A 25,414-nucleotide genomic window follows, 5' to 3' on the forward strand; every position below is an offset into this window, starting at 1 on the left:
ATACTGTTCATCAGATTATTTATTTGCTTGATTTTTAGATTCACTTGTTGATAGATGTGTATTTGTTGTTCATAATTTTTATCTTTACCTTTTTCTTCTTCTTCTTCTTGAAGAATACCTTTCAGCATTTCATATAATACTGGTTTGGTGGTGATGAACTCCTTTAGCTTTTTCTTATCTGTGAAGCTCTTTATCTGACCTTCACTTCTGAATGATAGCTTTGCTGGGTAAAGTAATCTTGGTTGTAGGTTGTTGCTATTCATCACTTTGAATATTTCTTGCCGCTCCCTTCTGGCCTGCATAGTTTCCATTGAGAAATCAGCTGGCAGTCGCATAGGTACTCCCTTGTAGGTAACTGAGTTTCTTTCTCTTGCTGCTTTTAAGATTCTCTCTTTGTCTTTTGCTCTTGGCATTTTAATTATGATGTGTCTTGGTGTGGTCCTCTTTGGATTCCATTTGTTTGGGGTTCTCTGTGCTTCCTGTACTTGTAAGTCTATTTCTTTCGCCACGTAGGGGAAGTTTTCTGTCATTATTTCTTCAAATAGGTTTTCAATATCTTGCCCTCTCTCATCTTCCGGCACTCCTATAATTCTGATGGTGGTACGCTTGAAGTTGTCCCAGAGGCTCCTTACACTATCTTCATACTTTTGGATTCTTTTTTCTTTTTGCTTTTCGGTTGTGTATTTTTTGTTTCTTCATATTTCAAATCTTTGACTTGATTCTTGGGATCCTCTTGCCTGCTGTTGGGTCTCTGCATATTATTCTTTATTTTAGTCAGTGTATGCTTAATTTCTAGTTGGTCTTTTTTCATATCCTCCAGGGTCTCACTAAATTTATCGGCGCTTTCAATAAAATTCTTGAAAAACCGTATAAACGTGGTTTTGAACTCTATATCCAGTCATTTGCTTTCCTCCATTTCTGCCATTTGTGACCTGTTTCTTTGTCTCCGCATTTTTTATGCTTCCCTGTGTTGGTAGAGTGGCTTTGAGTGCTAGGTGTGCTATAGGGCCCAGTGGCTCAGTCTCCCCAATGACCTGAGGTGGACACTCTTGGTGCACCCCTTTGTGGGCTGTGTGCACAGTCTTGTTGTAGTTAAGCCTTGATTGTTGTAGTTATCACTGGGAGGAATTGACCTCCAGGCCAATTGGCTGTGAGAATCAGCTGTGTCTGCAGTGGGAGAACTTCTGTGCTGAAGACACCCTTCTGGGTCAAGATTTGCTTCAGTAGGGCTTTGGTGCTCACTGAGTCTTCCCCCTGAGTGTGTTCCTTATGGATCTGAGGATTTGTAATCTGGATGGTCCCACTCTGACCACTGGGTACACTGGCTCTTGGTTCTAAGGAGGTGCTAATTTAGCCTCTGCCTAAAGCTACCCAGCAGGAGCTATGAAGAGATATACATATTCCCGTTCCTATTGGGGGGGGGGTGTGAAGGTGCCCAGATGAGGCCCAGCTGTGAAGCAATGCAAGCTGCTGTGGGGCCTTGGGTCTTCTCTTGGAAATTCTGGATCTGTCTGGCCAAGCTTCAGTTTGTTAGGTACTTTTCAGATTGCAAAGGGCCAGGGCATTCATATGCAAAAGTTTCTGCCACTGCCTGGGTGGTACGGGGTCTCGGAAGCAACAGGGCAGAGCAAGCAGCTATGGCTGCTCCTCAGCCCTGCCCTAAGGGGCCGCACGCTGGCATCTCAGTGTCCAGGTAATTGCTGCAAGCACCTCTGAGGGAAAGCCGCCCTTGAATTCCGAGTTCTGCCTGCTGCCAGACAGTCCAGTTCCTCCCGGTATGAGTCCTGGTTCCCCAGAGAACTCCCGGAACTGGAGTTCAGAGCAGTCCCGGAGCTGGTGACTCGCTCCCGATTCAAAAAGACAGCCGCGTCCTCAGGTGCCTGCCCCTTTCCGAGTGCGCGCTTGAGCCTCCTTACCTCTGCACTTTACTTGAGCAGCTCCTCTGGGTCTCAGTGTGCTTTTCTCTTTCCTTCTAGTTGTAGAATTTCCACTCAGCCAGCCTTCCTGTAGTTCAGGATGATGTCCATTTTGTCTTTTTGTTGTATTTTTGAAGTTGTTGTCGGAGGCCGCAATTTCCAGTGTTTACCTATGCCGCCATCTTGGTTTCTCCCCTCTATGTTAGACTTGAAGACATCTCTGTACTGATATGAATGAGTCACTTTTGCCTTATTTTTTCACAACTATGTGCACTCTGTGATTTGGCAACTTGCAATGCCTGACTCTTTCAAGTGTGCCTTTCCACCCTCAGTTTTATTAAAAACAGACCCTCTGAGCCCACACCTATCACTTTTCAGCCTGTTGACAAAATACTTATATCTTATTTATTAAGATGTGTTAATTTGGTTGCCATATTTCCTCAACAAGTATATGATTCTTGGAATCACAAAATATATCTTTATGGATATACTAGCGGCCCGGTGCATGACATTCATTCACAGGAGGGTGTGTCCCTCAACCCGGCCTGCACTGTCTCTAATCTGGGACCCCTTGGGGGATGTCCAACTGCCAGTTTATGAATTGAGCCTAACCCAGAAGTCACATATCCCTCTTGACATCCAGCACCACTGCCTCCTAACAGCTCACCTGCCTGCCTGCCTGATCTCCCCTAACCACTCTGCCTACTGGCCTGATCACCCCCAACTGTCCTCCCACCCCACAACTGAGCTGCCCTTCTCATCCCCACTTATCTAACAGAGAGAGGCTGATGGATATTCAGGCATCCTCCTAAAGGGCCAACACACAAATTTCCCTGTGCTCTGGCAAAGGGAGGGTGAAGTGGACTGGAGCTGTGAGGGCAGAAGCCAGGACAAGGGACTCAAGGGATACATCTCAGAAGATAGACACCCAAGACCCCTGGGAGGAGTCATTCCCTCATGCAGAGGAGGACATCTTACCCACACAGACATCTGCCTGTCTGGGAACAGGACAGTTGACACACCCTATTGGAAAAAACTTTGCTCTGAGGCCACTTAAGAGATTAAGAATGACAATTGGTCTCCAGTAGAAGCCACAGCCCCACCATGTTGAGAAAAATCTATTGCCTGAGGATGACTGCCTGCAGGGGTAATTCAAGTCAGAACCCTATAAGTGTGTAGCCAGAGGTGGTCTCTTGAGGCTTTGAGTCTTTGTCTGACCTAATTATTCAGAAACAGCCGTTAACACTGTCCTGCAGGAGAGACTGAGAGGTGTAGAGCAGCGGTTCTCAACCTGTGGGTCGCGACCCCTTTGGCGGTCGAATGACCCTTTCACAGGGCTTGCCTAAGACCATCCTGCATATCAGATATTTACATTATGATTCATACCAGTAGCAACATTACAGTTATGAAGTAGCACCGGAAATAATTTTATGGTTGGGTCACAACATGAGGAAGTGTATTTAAAGGGCCAGAAGATTAAGAACCACTGATAGAGGATCTACATAACTCATCATCACAAACTCAAACAGAAAGCCAAAATTAGGAAACAAAGAAATAACCCCAAAATGAAAGAACTAGAGAATTCTCAGAAGAGAAAAATGAAGTAGAGGTAAGAAATTTATCTGATTCAGAGTTCAGAGCAATCATGGTAAAAATACTCAATAGCATGAAAAAAGATATAGTAGCTATGAAAAAAGATAGCATGAAAAAAGATATAGTAGCTATGAAAAAAGAACAGTTCTAGATTTTTAAAAAAATGACATAACACTAATAAAGAACACATTGGAAGAAATACACAGCATATTAGGGAAGCTGAGGATCGAATCAGTGAATTATTAGTCAGAGAGAAAATATCACTCAATTAGAAAAACCAGAAAAAAAAAAACACAATTGAAAAACAGGAGGACAGGTTAAAGGAACTGAGACTACCTGAAATGTAACAATATTAGAGTAGTGGGTGTTCCCAAAGAGGCAGAAAGGGAGAAAGGCATACAAAAGGTGTTTGAAGAAACAATGGCAGAACACATCCCTAACTTCTTAAAGGAAAATGTCACACACAAGAAGAACTCAAACAGGCTTATACCCAGACATGTAATAATTAAAGAGCCACAAATTAAAGAAAAAGAGATAATCATGAAGGCAGCAAGAGAAAAGAAATGTGTTTCCTTCAATAAAGTTCCAATGACAGCTGACACCTGGTTTCTCATCAGAAACTCTACAGGCCAGAAGGGAATGACATGAAGTACTTAAGGTAATGGAAAGCAAGGATCTGAGACCAAGATTACTATATCCAGTAAGGCCGTCATTCAAAATAGATGGTTAAATAAAAAGCTTCCCAGACAAAGAATGGCTAAAGAATACAACACCACAAAGACAGAATTCCAAGAAATCCTGAAGGCACTGCTGTAATGAGAAGAAGAAATGAGAGGGAATCCTAGGCATACAGAATTAAAATGGCAATAAATAAGTATCTATCAATAGTAACCCTTAATGTAAATGGACTAAATGCTCCAATCAACAGGCGTAGGGTTGCGGAATTGATTCAAAAATATGACTCAACTCTATCCTGTCAACAAGAGACCCACCTCAAAACAAAAGACTCACGCAGAATGAGAGTGAAGGGATGGAAACATTTTGCATGCAAATGGAAAAGAAAAGAAAAGCTAGAATAGAAATGAACAGTACTGACAAAATAGACTTTAAAATGAAGGCCATCACAGGAGACAACAATCCTAAACAACTCACTAGGTCAGATAGACTTAATCGACATCTTCAGAACATTTCAGCCCAAAGCTACAGAATATACATTCTACTTAAGTGTACATGGGAGATTTTCAAAGACAGACCACTTGAGACACAAACAAAGTCTCTTCAAATTAAACAAGATGGAAATCATATCAAGCATCTTCTCTGATTACAAAGGCATACTACTATATAATAAAGAGGTAATTTGCAAATTATTCCTCACGCCCTGACAAGATGGCTGCCTATGACCTGGCTGGCAGGGGGTTTAGTGAGGGACAACCAAATGACTGAACAAGCAGGCTGCATGGGGAGACCAGACTGGCGGGGGGGCGGAGGAGTTAATGAGCCACGACCAAACGACTGGACAGCAGGATATGTGGAGCAACCAGGCCAGTTGGGGCTTAGTGAGGGACAACCAAACAAGTGAACAGCAAGTTGTGTGGGGCAACCAGGCCTGTGGGGTTGCTGTGAGGGGCAACCAGGCAGACAAGGGGCACGGTAGAATGAAACCAGCCCAGTAGTGGAGCAGTTGAAGGTGCCAAGGGCAGCAGGATATGAGGCAGTAAGAGGTGACTAAACTGGCAGGGGGAGAGTTAGGGGTGACCAGTTTGGCAGGGGGGTAGTTGGGGGCGATTAACCGGCAAGGTGGGGAGCAGTGAAAGGTGATTAGGCTGGTGGAGGGGCAGTTGACAGCGACCAGGCTAGCAGGTAGGGGGCAGTTAGAGGTGACCTGGCCAACCACAGGGCAGTTAGGGAAGACCAGGCCAGCTGGTGGGGCAGTTAGGGGTGATTAGGCCAGCAAGTAGAGGCAGTGAGCGTTGATCAGGCTGTAGGTGGGGGTGGGGGTGGGGGGCAGTTAGGGGTGCCAGGCAGGCAGGCAGGCAGGCAGGTGAGCAATTAGGAGCCAGCATTCCCAGATTGGAGAGGGTATAGGCTTGTCTGAAGGGACACCACCACCCCTCATGCAATAGTTTTGTGCACCAGGCCTCTAATATTAGATATAACCTACAATAAAAATTAACAAAAATTCAAATACCTGCAGGCTAAATAGTATGTTATTAAACAATGTTTGTGTTATCAAAAACATCAAAAAAGAAATTAAAAACATCCTGGAATGAAATGACAATGAAAACACAACAATTCAAATTCAATGGTATACACTGAACGCAGTTCTGAGAGGGAAGTTCATAGCATTACAGCCACAAAAAAACAAACAAACAAATAAATAACAAACAAAAAACAATGAATAACTGGTAATAAATTATCTAACTCTACAACTTAACGAATTAGAAAGAGAGCAACAAGAAAAGCCCAGACTGAGCAGAGGGAAGGAAACAGTAAACATCACAGCAGAATTAAATAACATGGAGACCAAAAAAAAAAAAAAAAATCACTACAAAATATCAATAAAACCAAGAGCTGGTTCTTTGAAAGGATAAATAAGATTGATGAACTTCTTCCAGGCTCACCAGGAAGCACAGAGAGAGGACCCAAATAAACAATCAGAAATGAAAGAGACAAAATAACAACTGACCCCAAAGAAATAAAAAGGGTTATAAAAATACTATGAACAACTCTATTCCAACAAACTGGTCAACCTAGAACAAGTGGATGTATTCCTATAAAAGTACAACCTTCTAAAACTCAATCAAGAAGAATAAAAAAATCTGAATAGACCAATAAACAGAAGGTAACTGAAGCGGTCATTGAAAAACTTCCAGGAAACAAAGGCCCTGGGCCAGACAGCTTCACGGGAGGTTTTACAAAACATTCAAACAAAACCTATCCTCCTCACAATATTCCAAAAAATTCAAGAGGAAGGAACAATTCCAAGCTATTTCTATAAGCCAGCATTACCCTATTCCCAAACAGATGTAGATACTACAAAGAAAGAGAATTACAAGCCAATGTATCTCTGATGAACATAGATTCTAAAATCCTCAACAAAATCCTAGCAAATCAGAACCAGCATTACATCAGAAAGATCATACACCATGAGCACATGGATTTATTCTGGCGAGGAAATGATGGTGCAACATCCTCAAATCAATACACATGATACATCAAATTGAGAGATAAAAATCACATAATCATATAAATTGATGAAGAAAAAGAATTTGACAAAACCCAACACACTTTTTGGTAAAAACTCTCAGCAAACTGAGAATAGAGGGATCATACCTCAACATAATAAAGCCTTATATGACAAACATACAGCCAACACCATACTCAATAGGCCAAAACAAAAATCAAGTCACCCAAGAACAGCAACAAGACAGGGATGCCCACTGTCACCACTCCTGTTTGAGTGAGTACTGGAAGTGCTACCATATCAATCAGGCTGCGTGTGGCATGACCAAAGTGAGGGATGACCAAAGGACTGGTTTGGGGCCGGGCCGGGCCAGACGACACCCATGTACAAATTCGAGCACTAGGCCTCTGGTAGAAAATAACTACCCAATAAATGGGGATTTTGTCTTTTGCAAATAATGATGCAGCATAGTGTGTAGACTACTAAATATCACTTGAAAGAAGACACTTAGGAAAAATGTCTACACAAACTACATTTTCTACTGCTTAGCACTAGGGAAACAACATTAACTATTCTTCATAAATCAAATAAATGGACTTCTGAACTCAAGAAAAATCATGAGAATAATCCAACTCTTGGCTGTCGACAAATCCTAAAAGATAAATGTAAAGTAAAAGGATCAATATGTATTGACCTCCTTCAGTGTACCATAAAACAAGTTCTTCATTTAATAAATGAATTTGGTAATGTAGCAGAATACAAAATTAACACCCAGAAATCTATGGCTTTTTGATAACACAATAAAGAATTGACAGAAAAACAAACAAACAAACAAAAACAACAATCCCATTTACAATTGCAAAAAAAAAAAAAAAATGAGGATACCAAGGAATAAACTTAACTAAATAAGTACAAGATCTGTACTCTGAAAACTACAGGACATTGAAAAAAGAGGTAGAGGAAGACATAAACAAATGAAGACTATACCATGTTCATCTATTAGTAGAATAAATCTCATTAAAATGGTCATGCTACCCAAAGCATTCTACAGATGTACTGTAATCCCCATTAAAATACCAATGACATATTTCATAGACCTAGAACAAAGTCTTCAGAAATTCATATGCAATAAAAAATAAAAAGACCTGTTATCGTCCCAGTAATCTTGAGAAAGAAGAACAATGTTGGCCTTTCACAATTGCGGATGTCAAGTTATACTACAAAGCCACTGTTCTCAAGCTCGCTGGTACTGGCACAAGAACAGACGTGTACTAGTAGACCAATGGAACAGACCTGAGAACACAGAAATAGACCTGAGCCTTTATGCCCAATTAATATTTGACAAAGGAGGCAAGAGCATACAATGGAGTCAAGACAGTCTTTTCAATACAGGATGTTGGAGAAATTGGATAGATACATGCAAAATAATGAAACTAGACCACTGCCTCACACCATAGAGGGAAATAAACGCAAAATGGATAAAGGACCTAATTGTAAGACAGAAACTGTAAAAATCTTAGAAGAATCCATAGGCAGAAAAATATGAGACATATCTCAAAGAAGCTCTTTACTAATATAACTCCTAGGGTAATGGAAAATAAGGAGAAAATAAACAAATGGGGCTACATCCAAATAAAAATCTTCTGCAGAGAAAAAGAAACCATCAACAACACACACACACACACACACAAATACAAACAAACAAACCAAAACAAGAAATCCCATTGCTTGGGAGAACATATTTGCCAATGTTACATCCAATAAGGGCCTAATCTCCAAAATTTAAAGGGAACTCAGCCATCTAAAAAAAAGGAAGATAAACAATGCAATCAAAAAATGGGCATAGGACTTAAATAGATACTTTTGAAAAGTGCACATACAGAAGGCCAAGAGACATATGAAAACATGCTAAAAATCCTTAATCTTCCAAGTGATGCAAATCAAAATGACAATGAGATACCATCTCACACTGGCAAGAATGGCTATCATCAACAAATCAACAAACCACAAGGGCTGAGGAGGATGTGGAATAAAAGGAACCCTCTTGCACTGCTCGTAGGAATGCAGTCTGGTAAAGCCACTGTGGAGAACAGTATGGAGTTTCCTCAAAAAATTAAAAGGGAACTGCCATTTGATCCAGTACTCCCACTACTAGGGATCTTTCCCAAGAAATTAGAAACACCAATCAGAAAGGATATATGCACCCATATGTTCATAGCAGCACAATTTACAATAGCTAAGATTTGGAAACAGCCTAAGTGCCCATCAGCAGATAAATGGATTAACAATGGCGGGGTACATCTACACAACAGAATACTACACTGCTGTAAAAAGGAAAGAACTCTTCCCTTTCCAAAAAGCATGGAAGGACATGGACAGCATTATGCTAAGTGGAATAAGCTAGGCAGGAAAGAAAACGTAGCGCATTACCTCACTCATTTGTGGAATATAATGAATAACAGAAACTGATCAACACAAATAGATCCAGAGACACAGAAGTATGTGACAGACTGTCAAAACTCAGAGGGAAGGCAGGAGGCTAGGGGGGTAAGAGATCAACCAAAGGACTTGTATGCAGGCAAATAAGCATAACCAAGGGACACAGACCCTAGGGGGGTGAGGGCATGTGATGAGGGTGGGAGTGGCCAGGGAGGGCATAATGTGGGGAAAAGGAGACATATATATTACTATATGTAATACTTGAAACAATAAAGAATTTAAAAATATGAGTTCCTAGAAATATACCTTTAAGTATAGGACTTGGCTAACATACAAAAATCCCCCAATCTCCGAATAACGTCATGATGGTTGATCTTTTAGCCAAATCAACGTAACCTGTGTAAACATAGCTCAGGTCATTGTAATTGCTCCACACAAAACTCTTTGGATGTCTGGACCTATTTCTGTAAAGAAATCTACAGTCACACATTCCACCAAGATGTCTGGCACTGATGGGCAGCGACACAAACCAAACAGCCACAAGACACAGTTCCCACCTTAAGGAATCACTTGAGCTTTCTGGGTCCAAAATGTTTTCCACAGAGTTGTGCACCTCGGCTTCCTTCCCAATGTTTGAGATTCAGCAAACATCCCTTGATCCCCTTAATTTTAAGAATAAAAACACTATGCCCTGCCCATACTACCTCTAAAAACAATTACCTCCCATATTTTTCCTCTTGTCTTGTTTGTGCATGATTATACTTACTTTCATTGCGTATTTGTTATTTTTACCATCTATCTATATATACATTAAAAAAGCCAGTGACTGGAATGCCATAACAACCAGAACAACCGGTCCTATGAGGCCCACTGTGGCCAGTGAACCAGCCAGCTCTGGGGTAGGCCTAGGCCAGCCAACTCTCCCCTCCCCCACTACCATCCAGGACCCTAATCTCACTCCACCCCAATAGGAAGAGGCCGGCCTAGGCCACCCCTTCTGCAGCCCCTCTGTCCGCCCAGCCTCACCCCAGATTGGTCGCCTGACCCTGATCAGGGGCAGGGCAGGCCAGCCAACTGATTGTGGCCCCTCCCCCTGGCTGGCGCAGCCCCTAATAGACCCCCACCACATGCATCCGCGCACAACCCCTCCCCCACAGCCAGCTATGCCCCATTGTTCCCCCACTGAGGTCAGGAGCAAGACTGCCTGGCCAACCACCTATGGTCCCTCCCCCAGGCCACTGGACTGGATCGCCGCCCCCAACCCACCTTATTCGGGAACAGGGACAGCCATCCCACTGCCCACAGCCCCTCCTGAGCGCTGGCCCCACCCATGGTCAGCCCCCACCACCCAGATCAACTTGGCACCTCACCACAGCCAACCCCACCACCAATAGTGGGGCGGGGATTGCTGGACAATCTCCCACAGTCTCCTTCTCCTGACAGGCCTGGCCCTGATCCGACCCATTGGGGCTGGGGTGACTGGACCTCATTTGTGCATGAATCCATGCACCAGGACTTTGGTAGAAAATAAGTGTCCAATAAATGGGGAGTTTGTCTTATTCATAATCATTATGCAGCACAGTGTGTAGGCTATTAAATATCACATGAAAGAAGACACTTAGGAATAATGTCTACACAAACTACATTTTCCTCTGCTTAGAAACTAGGAAAACAACATCAACTTTGCTTCAAAAACCAAATAAACGGACTTCTGAACTCAAGAAAAATCATGAGACTAATCCAACTCTTGGCTGTCGACAAACCCTAAAAGATAAAGGTAAAGAAAAGGGATCAATATGTACTGACCCCCTTCAATGTACCATAAAACAGGCTCTCCAAATAAAGAACAGGGACATAAGTGAGTTATGTACTAAAAGTCATTGAAGATCAACAACTTAATATCTGGTATAATGAGTATACACACAAATTAACTTAAATATAAGATCAAAAGTGTAGCAAAAGCACAATCTTGGTTATTGATGTAGAAATCTGCATATGTTAACTGGTCCCAGGGAAGAGTGATTCTTAATATATCCAAAAGAACATGGCTTAAAATAATGGTATGGTATATTGGGAATACAGTGGGGCGTTGACTTTCGAGTTTAATGCGTTCCGTGACAGAGCTCGTAACTCAAATTACTTGTATTTCAAATCAACATTGAACGAGTGAGCAGGTGATGCTGGTCTGATGTTGTGGAGTTCCCTGTGACATTTGCTGCGCCAACTAGAGGTGGGGTATCTGAAGCTGGCCGTAACCCAAATTTTAGCTCACAACTCAAAGCAAACAGTCGGCCGAGAGACGGATGGTGTCTCGAAAAACTTGTTAGTCGGGACACTCATAAGTCAAGGCCCCACTGTATCTGAAAATATAACAGAACCAAAGAAAATATGTTCCCAAAAAGAGGCCCTAATGGAGTGACTTTGAGGGTAATATTAAGGAATACTTGTGCAACGAGCACAGACACCTTTGAAGGATATGGGACACACTTACATTGGCTAGACTTTAAGATTAAAGAGAAATAAGACTATTTCCTTCACTAGCACATTAAAGACCCAATAAAAGGAACTCTCATTCACTACCTTAAAATAAATCAGGATATATACATTTTACAAAAGTCAGTCTTGTTGCATGATTTAAAAATAATTAACCAGAGAAAAGTTAGGGGCGGGAAGGTCAATTAGATATGGCACACCCCATCTCCTAACTCACATCAGTTCCTGTCTTCAAGAACTAAATACCTAGCCCACCTGCTGTGACTCTGTGATGGTTGACCATCCAATTGTGAGCCTGGAGGTCACGTTCCCATTCCTGGTCAGAGAAAAAGCCCAAGTCACTGGCTCAATCCCCAGTGGGTCATAAGGAGATGGCAGCCAATCAATGATTCTCTCTCATCATTTGTGTTTCTATTTCTCTCTCCCTCTCCCTTGCTCTCTGAAATCACTACAAATACTTTGAAAAAATGTATACCAAATTGAGGGTAAAGGAACTAGACATACCAAGCTTTCAAGACCTTTTTGTGAAAAGTACTGGGAAGTCACCTTTTCCAACTTGTCTTTGTGGACTTTTTTTTATGCTACGGAAATGTTTGCATCATTCGCATTAGCTTTTTACCAACAGTGACCTGATTTCTGCTGTCATTATCTTTCTGGAGGGGATGGGGGGGTCAGGCTGTTCTAAATTAGAAAGGTCTCTGAAGGCTTAAAGCCCGATTCCATTTGTATTCATATTCTAAAGTAACTAAGTTTAATGTAGTATGTTGCTATGCAAAAAGGACGTTTCAACATCGTTCCAACCCCACAGTCCAGCACTTTTGTGACAAGAAGAAAAGTGATGGCTAAATAACCATGGCTCATATGGTGTTATGGAACTTTGAAACTAAGAAGGAAACCTGGAAATACTGTTACTTGAACCACAGTGCTAGAATTTTATTAAAAGACTTCCTTTTCCATTCATTTCTTTGGCGGCATCTGTCTCATCTTCAGGACTCTCAAAGGTAATAAAAGCAAAGCCTCTGGACTTGTTTCTTGCTCCCTCCTTTATCAAACCTACTGTTCTCCATAGTGGCTGCACCAGTCTGCATTCCCACCAGCAGGGAAGGAGGGTTCCTTTTTCTCCCCATCCTCGCCTTTGTTGATCTGTTGATGACAGCCATTCTGACAGCTGTGAGGTGGTACCTCATTGTCCTTTTGATTTGCATCTCTGAGATGATTAGGGACTCTGAGCATGTTTTCATATGTCTCTTGGCCTTCCTTTTGTCCTCTCTGGACAAGTATCTATTTCGGTCCATTGCCCATTTTTGTGATTGGGTTGTTTATCTCCCTTTTGTTAAGTTGTATGAGTTCCCTGTAAATGTTGGAGATGAAACCCTTATCAGAGAGAACGTCGGCAAATATGTTCTCTCATGCAGTGGGCTTTGTTGTTGTTTTGTTGATGTTTGTTTTTTTCCTATGATGATGCTTTTTATTTTGATGTCTTCCCATTTGTTTATTTTCCATTGCCCCAGGAGCTGTGTCGGTGAAGATATTGCTTCAACATATATCTGAGACTCTGCTGCCTGTGGATTCCTCTAATATTTTTATGGTTTCCAGCTTTATGTTTAAGTCATTTATCCATTTTGAGTTTATTTTTTGTGTATGCTGTAAGTTGGTGGCCCCGTTTCATTTTTGCATGTGTCTGACCAAATTTCCCAGCACCGTGCATTGAAGAGACTGTCTTATCTCCATTGTATGTTTTTGCAAACTTTGTCAAATATTAATTGAGCTTAGTGTTTTGGATTGGTTTCTGGGTTCTCCCTTCTATTCCATTGGCCCATATGTCTATTCTTGTGCCAGTGTCCGGCAGTTTTGAGAACAGTAGCTTTGTAATACAGCTTGATATCTGGTATTGAGATCCCTCCTACTTTGTTCTTCTTTCTGAGGATTGCTGCAGCTATTCGTGGTCTTTTTTTTTTTTTTTTATTCCAGATGGATTTTTGGAGAGTTTGTTCTAGGTCTGTCTGTGAAATATGCTGTTTGTATTTTAATGCAGAGTGCATTGAATCTATAGATTGCTTTGGGTAGTACAGCCATTTTAATGATGTTGTTTCTACCAATCCATGAACAAGTTATGTTGTTCCATCTGTTTCTGTCTTCCTCTATCTCTTTTTTCAACATCTTCTGGTTTTCTGAGTAGAGGCCTTTTACCTCCTTAGTTAAGTTTATTCCTAGGTATCTTATTTTTTTTGGTGGGATGATCAATGGGATTTTTTTTCAATCTCTCTTTCTGTAAGTTCACTATTGGTGTATAAAAATGCAATATATTTCTTAGAGTTAATTTTTTAGTCTGCTACATTTCCAAATTCATTTATTAAGTTTACTAAATTTTTGAAGGAGTGTTTGGGGTTTTCTATGTACGTATGATGTCATCTGCAAATAATGACAATTTACTTCTTATTTTCCAATTTGGGAACCATTTATTTCTTTTTCTTGTATGATCACTGTGGCTAGGACTTCCAGTACTGTGTTGAACAGGAGTGGTGAAAGTGGGCATCCCTGTCTTGTTCCTGTTCTAGAAGGAAATAGTTTTTATTTTTGCCCATTGAGTATAATGTTGGCGTAGGTTTTTCATATAAGGCTTTTATTATGTGGAAGGATGATCCTTCTCTTCCTACTCTGCTGAGTGTTTTTATCAGAAAAGGCTGTTGCACTTGGTCAAATACCTTTTCTGCACCTATTGATATGATTGTGTGGTTTTTCTCTCAATTTGTTCATGTGATGTTCCATGTTCATTGATTTGTGGATATTGTCCCATATTTGCATCCCTGGAATAAATGCCACTTGGTCATGGTGGGATTTATTCTAATGTAATGCTGGATCCGGTTTGCTAGAATTTAGTTGAGGATTGCAGCATCAATGTTCATCTGGAATAGCGGCCTGTTAATCACTTTTTTTGTGGTGTCTTTTTCTGGTTTGGGGATTATGGTAATGCTGGCTTCATAAAAAGAGCTTGGAAGTATGCCGTTCTCTTGAAATATTTGAAATAGTGTGAGCAAGATTGGTTTTAGTTCTTCTTTGAATGTTTGGTAAAATTCCCTTGAGAAGCCATCTGTTCCAGGGCTTTTGTTTTTTGGAAGCTTTTTATTACTGATCAAATTTGATCAGTAATTATAGGCCTGTTCAGGATTTTTGCTTCTTTCTGATTGAGTTTTGGAAGCTTGTCTTTGTCTAGAAATGTGTCCATTTTGTCCAGGTTTTCCATTTGTTGGAGTAGAGTTGTTATAATTTTTTACAATCCTTGTATATCTGTCGGGTAATTTGTTACTTCAACTCTTTTACTTCTGATTTTGTTTATTTGGGTCCTCTCTCTTTGTTTATTTGGGTCCTCTCTCTTAGAACCTCTAGACTGGCTAGAGGTTCATCAATTTTTTTTTTCATAGAACCAGCTCTTGGTTTCATTGATCTTTTGTATTAGTTTTTTGGTCTCTATGGCCTTTATTTCTGCTCCGTTCTTTATTATCACTTTCTTTTTTGGTAATATGGGCTTTTATTGTTGCTTTCTAATTATTTAAGTTGCAAGATTACTTAATTTATTACCATTTTTTCCGGTTTTTTGGGTAGCCCTGTAGAGCTGTGACCTTCTCTCTCAGGACTGCTCTCATTGTGTCCCATAGATTTTGGATTGTGTGTTTTCATTGTCATTTTTTTGCAGGATGCTTTTTATTTCTTCTTTGATCTCTTTGGTAACCCAACCATTGTTTAATAGCATGCTATTTAGCCTCCAAGTGTTTGACTTTTTTCTTTGTTTTTATTGTATTTTATTTCTAGTTTTATGCCATTGTGTCCTGAGAAGATGCTTATTATGATTTCTATCCTCTTGGATTTGAAGAGACCTTGCCTGTGTCCTAATCGGTAGTCTGTCTTTGAAAATGTCCCATGTGCACTGGAGAAGAATGTGTATTCGGTAGCTTTGGGATGAAATGTTCTGAAGATGTCAAGTCCACCTGAACTGGAGAGACATTTAGGATTTCTGTTGCTTTGCTGGTTTTTTGTTTAGAGGATTTATCCATTGGTGTCAGTGAGGTATTGAAGTCCCCTACTTTGACACTATTGCTATCTATGTGTCCCTTGATCCCTTCCTGAAGTTGTTTTATGTATTTGGGCACTCCTGTATTGGGTGCATATATGTTTACCAGAGTTATATCCTCTTGTTGATTTCCTCCTTTTAGTATTGTGTAGTGGCCTTCCTTATCTCTTGCTATGACCTTCATTTGAGTTCTATTTTGCCAGATATAAGTATTGCCACCGCAGCTTCTTTCTCATTTCCATTTATTGAAAATTTATTTTCCCTTCTTTCACTATCAGTCTGTGTTGAATCCTTTGCTCTGTGATGAATCTCTTGCATACTGCAAAATATGGGTTATGTTTTCTTATCCATTCAGCTACCTTATGTCTTTTGATTGGAGCACTGAATCCATTTACGTTTAATGTTATTATTGTAAGTACTTGGTTGTCATATTTTTTCTTTTTTTTAAATATATTTTATTGATTTTTTACAGAGAGGAAAGGGGAGAGATAGAGAGTTAGAAACATCGATGAGAGAGAAACATCAAACAGCTGCCTCCTGCACATCTCCTACCCGGGATGTGCCCGCAACCCAGGTACATGCCCTTGACCGGAATCGAACCGGTTCCGGCGGTCATATTTTTTCTTAATGTTTGTGCTTCTTCTTGCCTTTCTGTTTCTTCTCTTTACTGCAGTCCCTCTAGAATTTCTTGCATTGCTGACTTGGTGATAATAAACACTCGTAGCCCTTTTTTGTCTGTAAATTTCCTTATTAATTCTTCAATTTTGAATGATAGCCTTGCTGGGTATGAATTCAGTCCCTTGTTTTACATCACGTTGTATATTTCATTCCATTCCCTTCAAGCCTGGTGTGTGTCTGTTGAGAAATCTATTGATATTCTAATGGATGTGCCTTGTAGGTAACTTTCTGTCTCTCTCTGGCAGCCTTTATGATTCTTACTTTTGAATTGATGTTTAATTATGATGTGGCTTGGTGTTGGTCTTTTTGGGTTCATCTTATTTGTGACTCTGTGTGGTTCTTGGACTTGCATAGTTATTTTCTGGCCAGTATCAGGGGAGTTTTCTGTCATTACTTCTTCCAACATGTTTTCCCCTCCCCCATCTGCCTGGAAGAACTTTCTGGGTCTATAGACCAAGACTGAGCACAGACCTGCCGAGCACCTGGATTGTGGTGGGTGATTGTCACCTAAATGGACACTCCTGCTCTCTGCCCATGACCCCGGTCGTGTCCACTGCTGCCACACATAGAGTGGCATGTTCCCATTCTCTGGTGATTTCTCTAGGCACACTCCCATCAGGCTGGCCCTGGTGATGGCCATGGGAGCCTTACACCAGGAACCAGGGCCTTGTTCTTGTGTCACCATCCCATGACCCACTCAGAGATATGAGTGCAGGCGACTGACTCAGGCCTCAGTTGCTGCCCATGGAGAGGGAAGTCAATTTTTGGCCCCTGCCAAGGTCTGTTGTCTGGAGAGAGAAGTAATGAGACTTGGAAAGTGAAATGCTTGGGTAATTTCTTAAATTCTGCCAAACATGAGGAATTACTTTTGCTCATCATCGTGACTCAGAACCCAGCTTCAGGTTCACAATGGCCAGCTCCCAGAGAAGTGTAAATGAGGAACATGGTTGTGACCAAAAAAAGGATGGAGAGGTCCCAGGGCAAGCCATGAGGGCAAAGAGCTTCACACTAAAGGAACTGTCCCAGAGACAGGTGCCCACGTAGGCAGCAGGAAGGATGGGACCTGGGAAGCTTATCCAAACCTAGAAAGCAATGTGACAGTTCAGCAGGGCATGGAAAAGATTCTCACGCTGTGTGGAAAGTTGTATGAGCTAAAGACCCGCAAGCCATGTTTAAACTAGTCTTGATAGTTTGCAAAGGCTCATGTCAGTTTTTAATTCTCAAACATTTAAAATCACAGGGTGCTAAGTAGTGATTTTACTACTTTATTTATTTACATGTACGGTATGTTTATAACAGAGTTTTTAATGTTGTGATAAAAATTTGTAATGGCCTTTGAAAAATAACAACTTTTCCTATGGTTATTAGGATTGCTGGGCAGGGTATTAGCTGGAGGTACCATTCTGTGTGGTGTGCTCTACCGTGCAAAGCAAGAGCAGCCTGTGACTTGCTCATTTTCCAGCCCAGTTGTTTTGTTTTTTCGTTTGTCTGCTCAGTCAAGTGAGGGTTCATGCCTCAGAGATACTCTGAGGAAGACCGTGACATTCTCATGAGGTGTCCCTGCAGATCATCCGGAATAGCAGTGGATGTACCTTAGGCACTCAGTGAATGTTCTTGAGTAAATCCAGGATTGAAGAGAGAGAGGAGAGGAGTCTGTCTTTGGCGGCAAGGATCAGCTGACCCGGGGACATCCCAGATAACATGTCCACTCTGTGCCAGTGCCTCCTGCCAGCCCTCCTGCACCGCCCTTGGCATTAAATGGCGAGACCCAGGCATGTCCTGGATGTGAGGCATGTTCTCCTTGGGGAGGAGGGAGGAAGGGCAATCCCTTGTTTAGGTCTAGATGTCATTGGGGCTGAAGTGAAACCAGGTCTGGTTGGGCCGAGGCAGGGCAGGTAGTGCCAGCAGAGACTTGTGAGTTTGAAAAAGGCACAGAGCACTAAATATGTCAGGATAAGAAGAGGTCTGACTGCAGAGGGAAAGAAGCCAGGTGGAAGGGTGTCTGCTCCAAGGCTGGGTTCATAGAGGGGACGATGGGAAAGCCCATGCATGGGGACTGTTCCCCAGGGCCTGTGAAGCCCCACAGACGCAAGGCTTGCTGTGGATCCCAGGAAGGGCATCCTCCTGCCTCTTTGGTGCCTCTTTGGATCCAGAAAGGCAGCTCGGATGTTGATTTTCCTTCCGTACAATGTAGCTTGTCATGTTCTCCAAAACAGCTCAGAAGAATTGTGGAGAACTCGTGGTTTCTCTTATCAGTGGCTGTCCCCAGCATCAGGTTCATGATGGGCTGACTGACATTCCAGGGATGCATAAAGAGGGTCCCAGACTTGGAGCGCATTCTAAGGACCCCCCTTCATTCAAAAAAAGGTCCCAAGGGCAGAACACCTGGGATCACAGTAGGAATTTTGTGACCGGAGAAGGCGGTTGCGGAGGACTGCCCTCCTCATGGGCTCAGAGGCTACTGTGTCCTGTCCATAAGTGAGGGCCATGATGAGAGCAGGTGGCAGGTGACCAGGATGTGGTGAAAAATCCCCCAAATTCATGTGTGGGTGCTGGGACTTGGCGGGGCCTGTCCAATACTGGGCAGGAAGTTCTCCTGCCCCCCGTGCCATAGCACATGCCCTGGGTAGGCGTGGATAGAGGAGTGTTTCTTGCTCATGAAGAAGGCATGTTCGCCTCAGACTTTGTTTCTAGGTCATTCTTAGTGGTTCCTACTACCTCCTTGTATCTCCTGGGCACTGGGATCTCATAGAGGCTGCCTGAGCTTGGGCTCCTACAGTTTTCCAGTTTCCGCCTCGTGCATATAGTGTCTGTGTTAAAGAGAAAATCTCAGCCCCCAGGTGGCACCCTCAGGCTAAAAGCCCATGATACCAAGTCTAGACTCAAATGCTGACCTCATTACAGTTTGAACCTCTTCCAGAAACCTCAACAGCCAGTCTGGAATTTTCTGGTCAACACCACTGTGGTAATCTGTCTCGTGGTCCCTCTGCCTGGAACATGAGTGTTGTTTGGGCATCACAATACAGGGGGTACAGAAGAGCCTACAGAAAAGCCAGGCCTCTCTCTCTCTGTCTCTCTGTTAGTGGTCAGCGCACACAAGGGCCATCCACAAGGACTGGAACAAGTGGCTTCCAGTGAGCACCACTGAGGTACAACTGCTCTGGGGCCGTCACGGGGAGCTAGTCCAGGCCCTGGACTCAAACACTCCTCCCCACTGGGAGCCTCCATCGCTGGCCTGACGCCGCTCCATGGTCAGGCTTCCCTGTGCACAAGTCAGGCCCCCAGTACTGAAAGGGACATCAGCCTGCCAGGGAGCCAGAGCCATGGCCTCACATGTCCATGCCTGTCATTCACTGCATCCAGCCCCTTCTTGAATTCAAGTTCTTGTGGCCTGTAAATACATTTACATTCTTTTCAGCAAAATACTAAGCTGGCATAAACCTCTGCTTTGTTCTGTGTCCCGTCCTAAGAATAAGACATCCTTTTGTGGAGGATGGTCTAATGTTAGAAGAGTTTCCCCTCGTGATCCTCCTTCCCATCAATCAAGGAGGTGGTAAAGCAACGCTGAGCCAGTGACAGGCCCCAGGTCTGAAGAGTGGACAACCCAAGCCAGTTCCCAGAGAGCACTTAAGTGGACACAGGTGAAGGTCACACCGGGGAGATGGGGGTATGGAGGGCCACCCTGAGGGGCAATACAACCAAGTGAAAGGGAGATGTCCTAGTGTGCTCTTGGATCCCATAGTCAATGGACAGTTAGCTGCCCAGCAAGGAACAGGCTCCCTGCCCACCTGCCACTGCATTCTGGCCCTCGGCTGTCTCAGTTCGCTCACTGAGTGTCCTGCCAGAGGTGCACTAGGGAGAAGGCCGCACATCCAGGCCCAGGAGCAGGGCTCCATTTGCCTGTATGTCTCCCTAAATGTGAGGAAGTCAGTCCTGCTTTTTCTCCTTCTACTGCCTCTCATTCAGTGCCAGCCACTCATGTGCTTGCTGCTCTCTGCTGGGTGTCAGCAGCAGCTTAGCTTGTCACATACAGCAACTGGCCCTTTGTTCTCTTTTTATTGCCATTCCTTTCTTTTTCTTCTACCTTCCACTCTTTTAGCTTGGCCCATCAGTGTAGGAGCTCATTTTTCCATTTCTTAAGTATATTTCTTAATAAGATCAGAGAGGAAGGGAGAGGGAGAGATGGATAAAACATCAATAATGAGACAAATCCATTGGTTGGCTGTCTCCTGCACATCCACCTGGGGATCCAGGGGTAAACTCTGGCCCCTGGTCCAACTGAGAATTGAACTATGTCCTATTGGTGCATAGGCCTACTGTGCCACACTGGCCAGGCACACTCTGCTTCTTCTAGTGGGAAGAGAAAATGCTGAAGTTTCTGTAACAGTGAGCTCCCCACCCCCCCAAAAAAGAGGATAAGAGAACAAGGGTCAGAAAATGTATATCTCTTACAGCAAATGCTCTCTTTCTCTTCCTCTCTCTCTCCTATTCCCTCTCCCTCTCCCTGTCCCTCTGTCTGACATGCACCTTGTCTTCCCATCCCCACCTTGACAGGGAAGAGTGTCCAGAATGGGAATCAGAACCTCTGGAATTTGAGGAAAAGCATAAAAATTGTCAGGTTCGGGGGGAGGAAGGGCATAGGCAAAACATCCTGTGGCCTGGCAGTTAATTCCTCCCCACATAGAGATCATGTCCCATTACCTTGTGGGAAGATTCTGCTGTGGGGCTAACTTATGTAAAGCACTTGACAGCATGTCCTCTTCTGGAATCGCCCACTGCTATTAGCATTGATAGTGATTATTAACCACCAGATGCAAGATAAGGAGGAAAGATAAAAGTCCATGCACCCTGGCAGTGTGGCTGGGCAGGTTCCCGTGCACCAAAAAGTTCACCGATTTGATTTCTGGCCTGGTCACATGTCCAGGTTGCAGGTTCCTTCCCCAGGCCACCAACATTGTTTCTCTCTCACATGAATGCATGCTTCTGTGTCTGTCTCTCTCCATTCACCTCTCTCTAAAGAATCAATTTTAAAAACCCACCATATTAAGGCAAAACAAAGGAAAACTCATTGCTGCATGTTGCCTCTAAAACAGAGTGTCCTGCACTTGACGCTTTATTTGTTCTAGAGACCACAACTGAGAAATCCAGCAGAATTCTTTATTGGAATCTGGACTTTTCCATCAAAATATTCAGAAAAGCATAGTGTCAAGGCAATGAGGATTAGAAAGCGCCTGTTCTGATAGAGACCGCATCTGTGAAGATGGGCACAGAAGGGACCTGGATAGGAGGTGACTGCTGGTGCACAGGGATCATGTACATGAAGGCCCTGTGGGCGGGGTCTCTAGGCCATCAGAAAGCAAGCGGGGAGAGTAAGGCGCACATAGGAGGTTCCTTACTACTAGAATGTACCCCAGAGTCCACCAATCTGCACAGCACTCAGGCAGGCTAGATATAGGGCAGCTGGAGCACATGAATGTCAAAGGGAAGACTCTGAATAAAGAAGAGCCAAAGCCTGGTCTGCTTGGCTCAGTGGATGAGTTTCGACCTGTGAACCAGGAGGTCAGGGTCCAATTCCCAGGCGGGGACTTGCCCATGTTGTGGGCTCTTAGCCCAGTAGATATCTTGGGTGGTAGATGTGGGGATTACCAAGCAATGATTCTCTCTCACCATTGATGGTTCTAACTCTTTCTCCCTCTCCCTTCCTCTGTGAAATCAACAAAAATATATATATCTAAAAGTATGTAAATAGCTTAGGGTTTTGATACCCCGAATATCCGTTTAGAAATACAAGAAGGAGCTCTTTGTCACGGTCAGGACTTTTATGCTGTTCCTTCTTCTCATTTAATCTTCCTTTCTAGTCCACTTCCCCATGGGATTGTATATAAAGTGATCTACTTCATGCTGGGAAGTTTTGTATTGTTTGTCTTGTTGTATTTCTCTGCACCATAATACGTTATCAATACAAACCTACAGTGGAAAAATTAAGCTGAGTAAATTTGGCGTCCAAATGGCTTTATTAAGTATTTCACCAATCCAGGAGCATACCAGCTGGCAATGAAAAAGGGGCTCACTGAGCCATACCATCCATGATTTGTTCCTCCCCACAACGCGCAATCTGACAGGCTAGATTTTAAAATCCTTAAAAAGTTGAGTTCCCAGCTTCCAAAATATTCAATTAATTTCACATACACTGTTTCAATAAAAATAATGTTAAAAACCACACATTATTGGGGTAATTTTTAAAATTGAAGTTGGAAGTCTTGTTGATAACTATACACTCAACAGTCCAACAGGTGAGTTTTTAAAAACCTTTCCCATTCATGATGTTTGTTTATATTCACTAATAAAAATACTGAGGATTCAAGATATGTCATAGTTTGGGTGATCATACACTTTGTGGTACATTAAATGTCCAAGAGTTGGAGAGAAACAGCATGAGTAGTTCTCCAAAAAAATACGTATCACAATCTAGGGGCACTTTTGTTCACTCCATTCAGAAGTGTAGTCAGGAAAGCTAACTGGTTCAGTTTAAGTGGTAATCTCTGTTTCAATCTTAGTGTAACCACTTCAGAAAGTGCTGATGTCATTTAAATAAGCAAAAGGATGCCTACATTTAGACTTCCTCAAACTTTTATATCATTCTGTATGCAATTTTTTCCCTACTTATACTATTCCTTTCAAGGTTGAGGACATACAAAATGTCACAGGAAGGAGGTCAACAATTGTTTTGCAGCCTTGGTGGAGGTTCCCCAATCCTTTTTTCCATTTAGGTTTTCCAAGGAGAATATGTAAATTGTTTACCCTCGCTAACTGGAAACAGGGCAGCATGCCATGAAGAAGTAACACACTGCTTCATTTATTTTTTTAATCTTTATTGTTCAGATTATTACAGTGGTTCCTCTTTTTCCCCCATAGCTCTCCTCCACCCAGTTCCCACCTCACCCTCTTCCCTTACCACCCCACTGTCCTCATCCATAGGTGTACGATTTTTGTCCAGTCTCTTCCCACGCCCCCCACACCCCCCATATTCCTTTACCCCCACAAGAATTGTCAGTCCACTCCCTCTCTATGCCCAATTCTATTATATTCACCAGTTTACTCTGATGATCAGATTTTTTTATTCACTTGATTTTTATTTTTTTTTATTCCTTTTTTTAAAAAATATATTTTATTGCTTTTTTACAGAGAGGAAGGGAGAGAGATAGAGAGTTAGAAACATCGATGAGTGAGAAACATCGTAAGCTGCCTCCTGCACATCTCCCACTGGGGATGTGCCCGCAACCCAGGTACATGCCCTTGACCGGAATCGGACCCGGGACCCCTCAGTCCGCAGGCCGAAGCTCTATCCACTGAGCAAAATCCGGTTTCGGCAATTCACTTGAGTTTTAGATTCACTTGTTGATAGGTACATATTTGTTGCTCATCATTATTATCTTTAACTTTCCTTCTTCTTCCTCTTCTTAAAGAATACCTTTCAGCATTTCATATAAAAAATATGGAATGATTCACGAATATGCATGTCATCCTTGCACAGAGGCCATGCTAGTCTCCTCTGTATTGTTCCAGTTTTAGTATATGTGCTGCCAAAGCTAGCACAGTTCTCTTTCTTTTTTAATAACTATATGTATTATTTAGAAACATTAAGATCTCATTATGTTTTTAAAAGAATGAATGAATGCACTCTTTCATGAGCCAATAGTCTTATTATTTTTTAAGTTTATAATGGTCTTATTATCCATCAGTGAGTGAGATCATGTGGTGTTTTTCCTTCATTGACTGGCTTATTTCACTTAGCATAATGCTCTCCAGTTCCATCCTTGCCCTTGCAAATGGTAAGAGTTCCTTCTTTTTTACAGCAGCATAGTATTCCATCGTGTAGATGTACCAAGGTTTTCAAATCCATTCATCTACTGATGGGCACTTAGGCTGTTTCCAGATCTTAGCTATGGTGAATTGTGCTGCTATGGACATAGGGGTGCATATATCCTTTCTAATTGTTGTTTCTGGTTTCTTGAGATATATTCCTAGAAGTGAGATCACGGGGTCAAATGGGAGTTCCATTTTTAGTTTTTTGAGTAAACTCCATACTGTCTTCCATAGTGGCTGCACCAGTCTGCAATCCCACCAGCCATGTACGAGTGTTCCTTTTTCTCCACATCCTCTCCAGCACTTGTCGTTTGTAGATTTGTTGATGATAGCCATTCTGACAGCTGTGAGATGGTACCTCATTATTGTTTTGATTTGCATATCTTGGATTATTAGTGACTTTGAGCATGTTTTCATATGTCTCTTGGCTTTCTAAATGTCCTATTTTGAAAGGTTTCTATTTAGGTCCTTTGCCCATTTTTTTATATATTCTGTGGCTTTGGGGTGAAGTGTTCTGAAGATGTCAATTCAGTCCATCTGATCTAGTGAGTCATTTAGGATAGTTGTTTCTTTGCTGATTGTTTGTCTAGAGGATTTATCAGGTGATGTCAGTGGTGTATTAAATTCCCCTACTATGATTGTATTGTTGTCCATTTCTCCTTTGATATCTTCCAGGAGATATATATATATATATATATATATATATATATATATATATATATATATATATATATATTTGGATGCTCCTGCATTGGGTACATATATGTTTATCAGGGTTATATCTTTTTGTTTTAATGATCCCTTTAGTATTATGAAGTGGCCTTCCTTATCTCTAGTTCTGGCCTTCACTTTGAGGTCTATTTTGTTCGATATAAGTATTGCTACCCCAGCTTTTTTTTCATTTTCCTTTGCCTGAAAGACATTTTTCCATCCCTCCACTTTCAGTCTCTGTGAGTCCCTTCTTCTGAGGTGGGTCTCTTGTAGACACAAATGTATGGGTCATGTTTTTTTTTATCAATTCTGCCACTCGATGTCTTTGGTTGGAGCATTTAGTCCGTTTCCGTTTAAAGTTTTTATTGAAAGGTCTTCTTAATAGCCATTTCTTTTTTTCTGTGGCTGTTTTCTTTCTGAGCTTTTTATTTCTTCTTTTTACACCAGTCCCTTTAGCATTTCTTG

The 25,414-nt window shown here is 42.2% G+C and overlaps 1 non-coding gene across 1 annotated transcript; it reads right to left on the reverse strand.

The window, feature by feature from the left end:
• Window positions 1-23,861: 23,861 nt before the first annotated feature.
• On the reverse strand, window positions 23,862-23,968 carry LOC139000825 (U6 spliceosomal RNA). The gene has a single exon (XR_011469727.1). It is a non-coding gene; the product is annotated as a U6 spliceosomal RNA (small nuclear RNA).
• Between the last annotated feature and the right edge of the window lie 1,446 nt (window positions 23,969-25,414).

This window comes from Myotis yumanensis, unplaced genomic scaffold (assembly GCF_028538775.1).
Source record: "Myotis yumanensis isolate MYYU_CA2020_CCGP unplaced genomic scaffold, mMyoYum1.0.hap1 SCAF_33, whole genome shotgun sequence".
Classification (NCBI taxonomy): Eukaryota; Metazoa; Chordata; class Mammalia; order Chiroptera; family Vespertilionidae; genus Myotis; species Myotis yumanensis.